Genomic DNA, 13,483 nt, shown 5'->3' with positions numbered 1-13,483 from the left:
GGGGAGGCTTGGGTGCCTCATCGATACAGATAACTGTACCGTAGGTTCAACCACAACGGAGGGGTATCTGTTGAGAGGCCAGACAAACGTGTGGTTCCTGAAGAGGGGCAGCAGCCATTTCAGTAGTTGCAGGGGCAACAGTCTGGATGATTGTCTGATCTGGCCTTGTAACACTAACCAAAATGGCCTTGCTGTGCTGGTACTGCAAACGGCTGAAAGCAAGGGGAAACTACAGCCGTAATTTTTCCCGAGGGCATGCAGCTTTACTGTATGGCGTCCTCTTGGGTAAAATATTCCAGAGGTAAAATAGTCCCCCATTCGGATCTCCGGGTGGGGACTACTCGAGGACGTCGTTATCAGGAGAAAGAAAACTGGCATTCTACGGATCGGAGCGTGGAATGTCAGATCCCTTCATCGGGCAGGTAGGTTAGAAAATTTAAAAATGGAAATGGATAGGTTAAAGTTAGATATAGTGGGAATTAGTGAAGTTTGGTGGCAGGAGGAACAAGACTTTTGGTCAGGCGAACACAGGGTTATAAATACAAAATAAATAGGGGTAATGCAAGAGTAGGTTTAATAATGAATAAAAAAAATAGGAGTGCGGGTAAGCTACTACAAACAGCATAGTGAATGCATTATAGTGGCCAAGATAGACACGAAGCCCATGCCTACTACAGTAGTACAAGTTTATATGCCAACTAGCTCTGCAGATGACGAAGAAATTGAAGAAATGTATGATGAGATAAAAGAAATTATCCAGGTAGTGAAGGGAGACAAAAATTTAATAGTCATGGGTGACTGCAATTCAGCAGTAGGAAAAGGGAGAGAAGGAAACATAGTAGGTGAATGTGGATTGGGGCTAAGAAATGAAAGAGGAAGCCATCTGGTAGAATTTTGCACAGAGCGTAACTTAATCATAGCTAACACTTGGTTCAAGAATCATAAAAGAAGGTTTTATACATGGAAGAATCCTGGAGACACTAAAAGGTATCAGATAGATTATATAATGGTAAGACAGAGATTTAGGAACCAGGTTTTTAATTGTAGGACATTTCCAGGGGCAGATGCAGATTCTGACCACAATCTATTGGTTATGAACTGTAGATTAAAACTGAAGAAATTGGAAAAAGGCGGGAATTTAAGGAGATGGGGCCTGGATAAACTGAAAGAACCAGAGGTTGTACAGAGTTTCAGGGAGAGCATAAGTGAACAATTGACAGGAATGGGGGATAGAAATACAGTAGAAGAAGAATGAGTAACTCTGAGGGATGAAGTAGTGAAGGCAGCAAAGGATCAAGTAGGTAGAAAGACGAGGGCTAGTAGAAATCCTTGGGTAACAGAAGAAATATTGAATTTAATTGATGAAAGGAGAAAATATAAAAAAGCAGTAAATGAAGCAGGCACAAAGGAATACAAACGTCTCAAAAATGAGATCGACAGGAAGTGCAAAATGGCTAAGCATGCATGGCTAGAGGACAAATGTAAGGATGTAGAGGCTTATCTCACTAGGGGTAAGATAGATACAGCCTACAGGAAAATTAAATAGACCTTTGGAGAAAAGAGAGCCACTTGTATGAATATCAAGAGCTCAGATGGAAACCCAGTTCTAAGCAAAGAGGGGAAAGCGGAAAGGTGGAAGGAGTATATAGAGTGTCTATACAAGGGCGATGTACTTGAGGACAATATTACAGAAATGGAAGAGGATGTAGATAAGATGAATTGGGAGATATGATACTGTGTGAAGAGTTTGACAGAGCACTGAAAGACCTGAGTCAAAACAAGGCCCCGGAGTAGACAACATTCCACTGGAACAACTGACGGCCTTGGGAGGGCCAGTTCTGACAAAACTCTACCATCTGGTGAGCAAGATGTATGAGACAGGCGAAATACCAGCAAGATGTATGAGACAGGCGAAATACCCTCAGACGTCAAGAAGAATATAATAATTCCAATCCCAAAGAAAGCAGGTGTTGACAGATGTGAAAATTACCAAACTATCAGTTTAATAAGCCACAGCTGCAAAATACTAACGCGAATTATTTACAAACGAATGGAAAAACTGGTAGAAGCCAACCTCAGGAAAGATCAGTTTGGATTCCGTAGAGATGTTGGAACACGTGAGGCAATACTGACCTTACGACTTATCTTAGAAGAAAGGTTAAGGAAAGGCAAATCTACGTTTCTAGCATTTGTAGACTTAGAGAAAGCTTTTGACAATGTTGACTGGAATACTCTCTTCCACATTCTAAAGGTGGCAGGGGTAAAATACAGGGAGCGAAAGGCTATTTACAATTTGTACAGAAACCAGATGGCAGTTATAAGAGTCGAGGGGCATGAGAGGGAAGCAGTGGTTGGGAAGGGAGTGAGACAGGGTTGTAGCCTCTCTCCGATGTTATTCAATCTGTATATTGAGCAAGCAGTAAAGGAAACAAAAGAAAAATTTCGAGTAGGCATTAAAATCTAGGGAGAAGAAATAAAAACTTTGAGGTTCACCGATGACATTGTAATTCTGTTAGAGACAGCAAAGGACTTGGTAGAGCAGTTGAACGGTATGGACAGTTTCTTGAAAGGAGGATATAAGATGAACATCAACAAAAGCAAAACGAGGATAATGGAATGTAGTCGAATGAAGTCGGGTGATGCTGCGGGAATTAGATTAGGAAATGAGACGCTTAGAGTAGTAAAGGAGTTTTGCTGTTTGGGGAGCAAAATAACTGATGATGGTCAAAGTAGAGAGGATATAAAATGTAGACTGGCAATGGCAAGGAAAGCGTTTCTGAAGAAGAGAAATTTGTTAACATCGAGTATAGATTTAAGTGTCAGGAAGTCGTTTCTGAAAGTATTTGTATGGAGTGTAGCCATGTATGGAAGTGAAACACTGACGATAACTAGTTTGGACAAGAAGAGAATAGAAGCTTTCGAAATGTGGTGCTACAGAAGAATGTTGAAGATTAGGTGGGTAGATCACGTAACTAATGAGGAGGTGTTGAATAGGATTGGGGAGAAGAGTAGTTTGTGGCACAACTTGACTAGAAGAAGGGATCGGTTGGTAGGACATGTCCTGAGGCATCAAGAGATCACAAATTTAGCATTGGAGGGCAGCATGGAGGGTAAAAATCGTAGAGGGAGACCAAGAGATGAATACACTAAACAGATTCAGAAGGATGTAGGTTGCAGTAGGTACTGGGAGATGAAGGAGCCTGCACAGGATAGATTAGCAAGGAGAGCTGCATCAAACCAGTCTCAGGACTGAAAACCACCATAACAACAAGAACAACATAAATTTTGTGTTTCTGAAATTTTCAAATTTACTAAATTCCCAAATTCAACTTCATCAGTTTCAAGTCTATAAATTTCAATATTCTCCAATCTCTTTTCTTTTAGTAAATTGAGACTGTCAAAATTTCCATTACTCTGATCACCAAGTGCGTTCACAAAATTTGTCTGAATGTATTCCCTTTCACTAGTTTCTATCAAAAGTTTTCTTCCAACCCAATCAAATGCTGTATTTACTTTTACTATCCAATTCATACCCAAAAGAAAATCCTCATTAAATTCCTGAATTATAAAACATCCACGTGTGAACAACTTGCCTTCAATTAAAAATCTCACTAAAGCCTGGCTTTTTACCAATTTACTGCTCTTCCCAGTAGCACCTTTTATCTTTACTCCAACAACTGGCATTTCAACATAATCTTTCCCCACTTTCAATTTCTTGCTTAAGCTTTCTGATATTCCTGAGATCTCACTTCCTGTATCAATTAAACATTTATCAGTCCATGACCCAATTTGAACCTTTATATAAGGACTGCAAAATTCTTTCTCAGAACCTGTGCCCTCATGTAATAAAGCACTTTCAGTTTCCTCAAACCTATATGTATCAGAATCATATGGTATACCATTATATGTATTATTTGTCACAGTTATAAAATTTGCGCAAGATACAAAATTGTCATTAGTACTCTATTATCTCAAATAGCCAAGAATTTTCATCCAAATCACATTGTATACTGTTGAAGTACTTATCCTTCAGCTTTTCAAAAATAAAATATCTGATCTTTTTCCACCACTCAGGACATATAGTTTCACATACATTAATAAGCATCTTTCTAAAATTCTTGTCAAAAGAAATAGTTTCACTGTTCAGCGATAGGTTCATAAGAAATGTGTGTGTGTCATTAGTATCTGTAAATGTTTCACTTAGGCTAGAAGTTATACATGTGTCATCATTATTTGTGTAGTCAGATTCTTTACCAACAACATCAAAATTCACACTTTCACATACACCTGCCTGCTAGCCTTATTCATCCTGGTAACATCGCTGGGAATTTCTATAATATTCTCACTACTTAATCCATTTTCAACCATGTGTATACCCAACTCTCTATTTAAACTAGTGAAACACCTTTCCTCAACATCATCATCAATACCATTACCATCATTATCAACTTAATCAACAACATCATTATCATTATACTTATTCAAATTATCCTCCAAAATATTATTTCCCCTTTCTAAAGTTACCAGATCCCTTTCACCAATATTTTCATTCTCACAGCATGCATTCTCTCTTTCATTCACACACATCTCTGAACTACTACAAATTACATCATCTGACAAAGTTTTGTGCTTTTCTGCCCAAGTGTAAAACTCTGTTAAATTAAATGAATCACAATTACTTTTATCTACTGTATGTTCTTGTGTATTGAAAATTTTATCTTTATCAATATCATCATTATTTTCCTCTTGAAATTTCTTCAATAAGTAATAACTAATAACCTCATGTGATAGCTTAGGTTTGGAACTGTCATGTTTGGGTTTATGATAGTCACATCCATTAGTCCTTTCATCATGCTCACCTTCTGCCTCAACCTTGCGGACCTTCAAGGGGACCTCTACTCGTTTTTTTATTTCCTGTATTACAACTGGTTCCTGTTTGAACTGCTGATTGTGGTTCTGCAAATGTCTCTGACCAACATTTCTGTTCCCATTCCTATGCCAAACATTACCAGGTTGTTGGTAGTTTCTGTTGTACTGATCTCTAGCAAAATTTCTACTGATCTCTAGGAAAACTTCTGTGATTTTGTTCCCTAAAGTGTTCTCTATTTTGTTAATTATTTACGCAAAAATGTTGTTCTTGTTTTGGATGAAAATTATGGTCCTTCTTTTGAAAATTGTTGTATCCCCCTGAATTTTGACTGACACCATGATAATTGTTTTGTACCCTTTTTTGAAAGTTATCATTTCCCCAATTGTGATCACTACCTTTATGAGTAAACCCACTGTGTGTTCTTGTTGTTACCCATCTAACCTTTCAATATAACTGAGATACTGCTCAACATTACTATCAGGACAATGAACTAAACTCAACTGCATTGCTGATGGCAATCTTCTCTTTAAGGTATCAATTTTGATCAAGTCATCCACAGGTTTTGTTAAATGAATAAGTTTTTGAAGTTCACTTTGGCAAAATTGTTTCATGCTCCCATCTGATTCTCTACAGTTTCTCCCATTCAAAAATTCACTTTTGATTCTAGCTTGTTTAAGATCATCCCACAAATTTTCCAGACATTTTGATTCAAATTCTGAAAAGGTCATCCCCACAGTTACAATATGGTTTGCCCAAGTCAAAGCTTCCCCTTCCAAGAATTTTTTCACAAATTTAATTTTCATATCATCTGGTGAGTGAGGTAAAAAACAATCCTTACAATACTGTATAAAAACAACAAGGTGTAAGGGTCCATCTACCGAAAAGTGCTTCACTGGAATATTAGATACAAGATTGCGTGTGCTGACATTGTGATTTTTGCTTTGAAATTCAGTGTCAAAACTTTCAATTTTTTCGCTAAGTTCTTTGACAGATTTTTTGTTTTCTAAATAATTGCATTCTACTTTTTCTCCTAGAGTAACTAAACGATTGTCAGTTTTTTGTTCTACATTTTTTACTAAAACTTTTGTGTTCTCATCCAAATTTTTAATTTCCCCCATTATCTCATTAAATTCAATTAAATTTCTTTCCCTATCTGCCAGTAACTCATTTTTTACAGTATTGATTTCATCGTTCAATTTAATATCAATTTCATTTACTTTTGCTTCCACAGTTTCAATTTTTTCCTCAACACTGCCTACAACGTTCGAAAGATCACCCACTTGGGTATTGACTGCCTGGACTTGCAACAAAATGTTATAGATTTTTTCATCCCAGTATGTCTTATTGTCGTCTACTGATTGTTTAATTTCTTTCGTGAAATTTACAAGAAAACTTTTTAAATCAAATTGATCGGTTCTTTCTGTTTCATTTGACCTGTCCTGATTTTCGAAGTCTATTACATTACTATTTTTTACTTAATGCACAATACTCTCGAAAATCTCGTAAGTCATTATGAAAAAAAATTATACACAACAATACAAAACAAGATAAAACGATTGTTTCAACAAAATACGAGGGTTTCGTGACTGATCTGGAACTCTCTTCTACTGTTGCAAATCCATGTTTTCCATCAATGTGATTGTTGACCAAAATTCTTGAAACTTTTTCTTCTGTCGAAAATTGTATTTTTGCCAAAACATTTCTTCTCCAAAACTTTTGCTTCCCGATGAACACAAATACTGTAACACACATTCTGAAAAACTGGTATTAACACACCAAAATTTTCTTCTTCGTAGCACTGTTGAAGATCACGTGAACACAATATCCCGGCTACAGTCCCCAGTTGAAATATGCTCACTATTTTTATATACTGTACTTAGCATATTTCGTGACAGTACCTTTTCTGTGAAATGTTTACAAGATGATATTTGTCTTGGCTTCAGTCGTCTAGTGGAAGTATGATTCCACAATGCAGTTTCGTCAGCTGCAGAAATGACCTGGTTCAATGCGTTTGCCTCATTTTTGGTGCTTCAAATACCATTTCTTCGAATGTGGTTTCTCAAAGGTTATATAAAAAAAGTAGTAACATAATTCATTTTTTCTTGTTCACTAGCAAATGTTTATAACGGCGACCTGCACATTGTTCGACCGTCAATACACACCAAGTGTTCACTGTCGACTGACTACGGTCAAAGACGTCTCCAGCGTCAAAGACATTTTACACAACACACAAGCTTCCACTTGTAATCAGTCTCTTTGATATTCTTCGTCACATCTACTAATAGTAATCAATATGCTGTCACTCTCAAAAATATAAGTAAATTAGCATAAAATAAGGCAAATTACAATTTAAACAAATTCTGACAAAAATATAAGAAAACATTTACAACTTCCCTTATTAAAATTGGTATCGACAAATCCAGTAGAAAATAACGCATTGTTGAAATATGCTCACTATTTTTATATACTGTATTTAGCACATTTTGTGACAGTACCTTTTCCGTGAATTGTTTACAAGACGATATTTGACTTGGCTTCAGTCGTCTAGTGGAAGTATGATTCCACATAGTTTCGTCGGCTGCAGAAATGACCTGGTTCATAAATAACACATCTCCCAGATCCATTACAGTCTGTTGTATCTAGTGTTAGAAGAATTCAAGGAAAAAGCAATAACTGTGAGCTACTTACTCTGTCTACCTCAGAATTCACACCAGAGATGCTAGAGCTAGACCAACGCGATAGAAACTGTACAGAATCCTATATTATTTACAGTCAGTTATGGAAGAAAGTATTCAGCAATAGGTCATTGCAGAAATTGTACAACCCTCTACTAGCCTCTGGGCATCACCAATAGTGATTATACCCAAGAAATCTATTAATGGCGAGAAGAATTATCACCTGTGTGTGGATATGATGATGGTAAATGAAGTTGCCACCCTGATGTGTGTCATTTGCCTCATACTGGTGAGACTTTGGGTAGACTGAGAAACTGTAAATTCTTCACAACTTTAGATATAAAAGCAAGACGTCATCAGATTCTGATAGCACTCCAAGACAGGTGAAAAACTGCCTTTGTATTGCCCTCTGGGCTGTACGAATTCTTGAGAATGACTTTTGGTATAAGAAACGTGCCTGCCACATTTCGAAAAATCTCAGACTTGTTGTTATGTAGGTTAAAGCCCATGACATGTTGGTCTGTTTAGATGACATCATTCTATTCTCTAGGACAACTGAGGAAAAGTTAAGTGATTAAGAAAAGTGCTGTGAAGGTTACAAGGTCACAAGGCACTCACTTCAGTCTGAAACTGGAAAAATGCTTTTCTGCAGAATCGCAGGTTCAGCATCTGGTGATATTTTATTTGCTGCACCCTCTAATATAATCAATCCCTAAGATTAATGTATTATTACTGACGATTTGTAACTAAACCCTTAATAGAGTTGTTGAAGAAAGGACTAGCTTCTGAATAGACTGCAGAATGCGAAACTAATGCAACAGGTTAAAGATGTGTTAATATATTTACCCTCGCTAATACACCCTAATATTCAGAAAGCATTTATATTGTCATGTCATGCTCAAGACAGTGCTGTGGGTTGTATTCTGAGCTGGGCACAAGATGGCAATGAAAAACCGATTGACTACTCCTCTCACCAACGCATTGTATAATGCGGAAAAGAGCCTAAACAGTACTACTGTTTACATTCATTTGTTATTCGTGACTCTACAGAGATGTTACAGTACGAGGTGCATTCAAGTTGTAAGGCCTCCGATTTTTTTTTCTAATTAACTACTCACCCGAAATCGATGAAACTGGCGTTACTTCTCGACATAATCGCCCTGCAGACGTACACATTTTTCACAACGCTGACGCCATGATTCCATGGCAGCGGCGAAGGCTTCTTTAGGAGTCTGTTTTGACCAATGGAAAATCGCTGAGGCAATAGCAGCACGGCTGGTGAATGTGCGGCCACGGAGAGTGTCTTTCATTGTTGGAAAAAGCCAAAAGTCACTAGGAGCCAGGTCAGGTGAGTAGGGAGCATGAGGAATCACTTCAAAGTTGTTATCAGGAAGAGACTGTTGCGTAACGTTAGCTCGATGTGCGAGTGCGATGTCTTGGTGAAACAGCACACGCGCAGCCCTTCCTGGACGTTTTTGTTGCAGTGCAGGGAGGAATTTGTTCTTCAAAACATTTTATTAGGATGCACCTGTTACCGTAGTGCCCTTTGGAACGCAATGGGTAAGGATTACGCCCTCGCTGTCCCAGAACATGGACACCATCATTTTTTCAGCACTGGCGGTCACCCGAAATTTTTTTGGTGGCGGTGAATCTGTGTGCTTCCATTGAGCTGACTGACGCTTTGTTTCTGGATTGAAAAATGGCATCCACGTCTCATCCATTGTCACAACTGATGAAAAGAAAGTCCCATTCATGCTGCCGTTGCACGTCAACATTGCTTGGCAACATGCCACACGGGCAGCCATGTGGTCGTCCGTCAGCATTCGTGGCACCCACCTGGATGACACTTTTCGCATTTTCAGGTCGTCATGCAGGGTTGTGCGCACAGAACCCACAGAAATGCCAACTCTGGAGGCGATCTGTTCAACAGTCATTCGGTGATCCCCCAAAACAATTCTCTCCACTTTCTCGATCATGTTACCAGACCAGCTTGTGCGAGCCCGATGTTGTTTCGGTTTGTTGTCACATGATGTTCTGCCTTCATTAAACTGTTGCACCCAGGAACGCACTTTCAACACATCCATAACTCCATCACCACATGTCTCCTTCAACTGTCGATGAAGTTCGATTGGTTTCACACCACACAAATTCAGAAAACAAATGATTGCACGCTGTTCAAGTACGGAAAACGTCGCCATTTTAAGTATTTAAAACGGTTCTAATTCTCGCCACTGGCGGTAAAATTCCATTTGCCGTACGATGCTGCCATCTCTGGGACATATTTTAAAACAATACGCATGTTTCTATCTCTTTCCAGTGTGGAGAAAAAAAATCGGAGGCCTTAGAACTTGAATGTACCTCGTGCTACTGTTTACATTCATTTGTTATTCACGACTCTTCAAAGATGTTACTTTTAACAGCTCTGTTAAGTGGCGCAAAACCAAGAAAAGAGGTCCAACATAGCGCGGCACTGCTGGCATGGACCTAAGGCCTGTTCAACAATGGGACACTGGACACTGGTGATGGTCACCAGCGATGGTCACCGAAAGAGATACATTCGTTTGGACTGGGCCGTTCACACCGGGACATTATACTGCCTCACCAAGCCACTGTGACCCAGCAGTGACTCACTCTCACAACATGTGATGGGCAAGGTCACTGTGTTTACAGCAATCACCACCAGACATGCATTAGTTTGATTTGAAGTGTTCATGCTGGAACACTGATCACAGACACAGCACTGCAGATTTGCCAACCAACAGGCAGTCATTTCTGAGACAGTGACATGAAATATTCATTGTACATTATACTGTACACACTGTACCCATGAATTTAGGCCGTCCTGTTATTTGGGATGTGAAAATGATGACTATAGCAACAAAGTGATGAAAACGAATGTGTGGCAAGAAATTATAACGAAGTTTTTGCCTGAAAGAGCATGGTTAAGAAAAACAAAATTGGTAATTTGTATGTTCTTTTTCCAAATTTAATACCTTATTTTTCGGACCATAAAAGGCTAGCAAAATTTAGTTGCTACTCCTGTACGAGTCCATTTCACTATCTAATCAGTTGGCTGTACCTGCGGTGTCGGGCACCAGTGATCCGATAGTGTTCACCAGTCACTGGTGACCATCACTGGTGACTGTCACCAGTGTCCCGGTGCGAAACGCGCCTAAAATGGCATCGCTCTGCACAACAACGAATAAGTTACGCTCGGTGTTGGTACAATACATCAAAGGAAATGGTTCATTCGTCATCAATATACTTGTTGGCTTTCTCATTTCTCCTCATTATTGACACATGCTGGCGCATACAGGAACATTTTTGTGCATCTTCCAACACACTGCTATAATGTGAAGTGAAAGAGGTGGGTATTGTTCCATTAAACAATGGTTTTACCTGGCAAGGTGATTATTTTCTGCCAGTTTCAGTTGACTGGTAGCACTTTAAGAGATATAGTAACATGATGTCGAACAAACGGTATGTGTTGTTAACACTTAATCGAGGCGAATGAGAAAGACAAACTTTCTGAGCTTGAAATTATGTTGCATTTCAAATGCAGTAAAACACAAAATTTATGGGACTTTAAGAAACAAGGATAAGATTTGAGCCAAATGGATGTAAGGGAACAGGCAGATGAAAAGAAAGGCGAAGAAGACCAGAAATGAAGAAATTAACAAAATAGTGTGAGAATGGTTTGTAAGTGCACAGGCAAAAAATTTACCTTTATCTGGACCCATGTTGTAGAGTGAGGCTCTGAAAGTCGCTAAAGAGCTTGGAATCACGGAGTTTAAGGCATCCACAGGATAGCTGGAGAGTTTCAAAGCTAGGAAAAACATCGTGTGGAATTAAGAGTGTGGGGAAGCTAAGGATGTACAGGAAAGTGTAGCGACAGAATGGAAGACAATGATTTCCAACTTAATTGTGAATTATGACCCAGAGAGTTTTCTGTAATCCAGAAACTTGTCCACTTTGGAAAATTATTTTAGTCCCAGGGGATTCCATTTTGAGCACGTTTTACTGTATTTCAAATTCTGTTCGTATGGCAGGAAGTTCAGAGTGATAATTGACCATACCAGCCTTTTATGGCTCCTGAATTTGAAAGACTCCACCAGTCATTTAGCTTGTTGGGCAGTGAACATAAGCGAGTATGACCATGACTTCACCATAAGCTGGGAAAACTTTATCAGGATGCACACGCCTCAAGTAATAGGGCCTGTGTAATATAAGCAGATGAGGTAATTATTGCAGGTACAAATCAGTATGGGGTGCCTTCCTGCACACATTGTGTCCCTTAGTGCCATCTGCTTTGTGCTTGACTAGGACATCCAAAACAGGGAGTTCACCATTCTCTTCCACATCCATGGCAAATTTGGTGCTGGGGTGCAGAGTGTTCAGACATTGAAACAATTGAATCCTTCCACACCCATGTGGCTACCAACAAATGTGTCATCATATCTGAAGAAACATGCTGGGTATCAGTGAAGCTTCTTCTAGATCTTGCTCTTCAATATATTCCATGAATATGTTTGCTACAACTAGTGATAGAAGATACTCTATGACAACAACATCTGTTTGTTGATAAGAGACTGTAGATTTGAGGACAAATTCTAAGAGGTAGGTCATTGTGGGGCTGGACTTCTCTCTGATCAGAATAAGGGAATCAGAGAGCAGCACTATGGTCAAGAGAGAGACCTCATCAAAACTCTCCACAAAATCCTGGTAATGAGGTCTTCTAGCCAGCGGGTTGTGAGTGAAGGGGTGGACAATGATGTGAGTATAAAGGAGGTGTGATAAAGCAAAGATGCTCATTTGACTGTTATCACTCGCATATGGCAGCAAATATTATGCTTCAAAAATGTCTGCACCCAGCTGGACATGAGAGAGGGCAATGCAGTCTAACTGTGTCTTTGTGGTCCCTACATGAGCAGTGTTTATAATGGTCTTACATTTCCACATTCCTCAATTAATATTGATTCTGGAAACTTTGTAAGTATATGTTCACAAGCAACATTATAGCATAACTTGATTAAATGAAGGGTTGGTTTATAGGGCACATCCTAAGGCACCAAGAATTACTTCATTTGGTATTGAAGTGTGGGATAACATTTTTAGAAGGAAACTGAGGCTTAACTACAGTAAGCGGATTCCAATGTAAGTAAGATTTAGTGGTTATGCAGATATGAGGGGATCTTCCCAAGAGAGACTAGGGTGGATAGCTGCATGAAACCAGTTAAAGCCTGATGAGTACTGTTGGCACAGAAACAGCAGCAGCACCTGCAGCTGGTTTGTCAGGGTGAAGAACTAACGTTGGTATAATATTTTAATTCTTCTCAGATGTTCAAATCTTTGTCTGCTTTTTCAAAGATTTTCTCAGTTATACTTTGTCTAGAAGAAATTAGAATATTTTTAAAGACTTTCTCAACGTTCAAGCACCTTTGAAGCTAATGACACCTCAACAATATTCTTAGGCATTTTCTTAGCACATCTTTTGAAAATCATGATTTAGTTCATTCCTAGTGTGTCAATTTTCATTAGAATAATCTTTGTAGCTGGCAACTCTCATTGCAGAATGTTGTGGCTGCAAACTGCATTTCTGAGGACTCAACAACCATGATAGAAATCATGTCCAAATCACTTTTCAGATTGAGTGTGAGGATGGCTCTACTCTCCTTCACTACATGAAACCTGTTAAAAATTCTTATTTTCTAAAAGTGGGAAATGCCTGCAACAATGTATCAAAACATTAACTTTCTTTACCTGTATGGTTACCTAGACATAAAGAATAGGAATTATAAGCAAGGACAATTTGTGGTCTACTCCAGTATGATAACGGATGGTTGCCTTTGGACTTCAAGCTCTGCGCTGCTGTAAACAATTTTTGGCAGCTTCATAATTTTACTTCCTGCACCAATATGATAAGTAAATTCTGCATTGC

Source organism: Schistocerca piceifrons, chromosome 4, assembly GCF_021461385.2.
Source record: "Schistocerca piceifrons isolate TAMUIC-IGC-003096 chromosome 4, iqSchPice1.1, whole genome shotgun sequence".
NCBI classification, from domain to species: Eukaryota; Metazoa; Arthropoda; class Insecta; order Orthoptera; family Acrididae; genus Schistocerca; species Schistocerca piceifrons.
This window is presented reverse-complemented; position numbering follows the sequence as displayed.